At 39.2% G+C, this 1,176-nt stretch overlaps 1 non-coding gene across 1 annotated transcript; it reads left to right on the forward strand.

Moving 5' to 3' along the window:
• Positions 1-432: 432 nt before the first annotated feature.
• Positions 433-516, forward strand: Trnal-uaa. The gene has a single exon. It is a non-coding gene; the product is annotated as a tRNA-Leu (tRNA).
• The last annotated feature ends 660 nt before the right edge of the window (positions 517-1,176 follow it).

The raw sequence follows: 1,176 nt of genomic DNA on the forward strand, positions 1-1,176 counted from the left end.
AAGAGGAGTAGTCGGGTTTTGGTTTTGAACTTTATCTTTTTACACATAACTAGATCATGCCCGTGATGTCGTCTGCGTGTATTTAGGTTTTTTAACCCCCGACCCAAAAAGAGGGGTGTTATAAGTTTAACGTGTGTGATGTGTATCTGTGTATCTGTCTGTGGCATCGTAGCTCCTAAACTAATGGACCGATTTTAATTTAGTTTTTTTGTTTGAAAGGTGGCTTGATTGAGAGTGTTCTTAGCTATAATCCAAGAAAATCGGTTCAGCCGTTTGAAAGTTATCAGCTCTTTTCTAGTTACTGTAACCTTCACTTGTCGGGGGTGTTATAAATTTCTAATTTACACTTGTGTTTTTAAATATTAGGTATGCGTTGTTCCTAATATTGCGTACCTACATGATATAGCAGGATACTTTCACGGTTCCCAACACGTCAGGTTGGCCGAGTGGTCTAAGGCGCCAGATTTAAGCTCTGGTTCCCGAGAGGGAGCGTGGGTTCGAACCCCACACCTGACAAAATTGGAATCTGAAAGTTTTTTTGCTATTTTTATTAATCTACTGGCTTTTGCCCGTGACTTCGTCCGCGTGCTAATAATAATTTATGCTCTATATCATTTGGGGATAAATGGAAAGTGTAGCTTTCTACTACTGAAAGAGTTTTTAGAATCGGATCATGCATTGTTTCAAAGATTACCTCGTACATCCGAACGTACAAACTTTACCTCTTAATAATATTGGTGTTGCTAATAATAACCGCCATAAATATGTATTAAAAATGCAAAAGTGTGTGTCTGTCTGCTAGCTTTCTTATCGCGGCTTAACCGTTTAACCGATTTTAATGAGGTTTGGTACAGAGGTAGCATGCATTCCGGGAATGGATACACCTAAGCTTCTTTTTGCCCCAGAAAATCAAAGGGATCCCATGAGATTCTTAAATAACTTAATTCCACGTGGACGAACTAGCGGGCACTATCTACCTACTTGGTAGCTACAGAGATTTCTTGCATACCGGGGGTGACAGACATCCCTTGAAGTTTTTAAAAACCTTAATCCACGAAGTTGCTGGCATCATCTAGTAAACCTATAAATGCATTCAATAACTAACCTACATCGCACCGTTTTTATAACCTTCGACAAATTTGAATGCGAGCTCAATCTGTTTTAGCCATTCTTGTA

This window comes from Maniola jurtina, chromosome 16, assembly GCF_905333055.1.
Source record: "Maniola jurtina chromosome 16, ilManJurt1.1, whole genome shotgun sequence".
NCBI lineage: Eukaryota > Metazoa > Arthropoda > Insecta > Lepidoptera > Nymphalidae > Maniola > Maniola jurtina.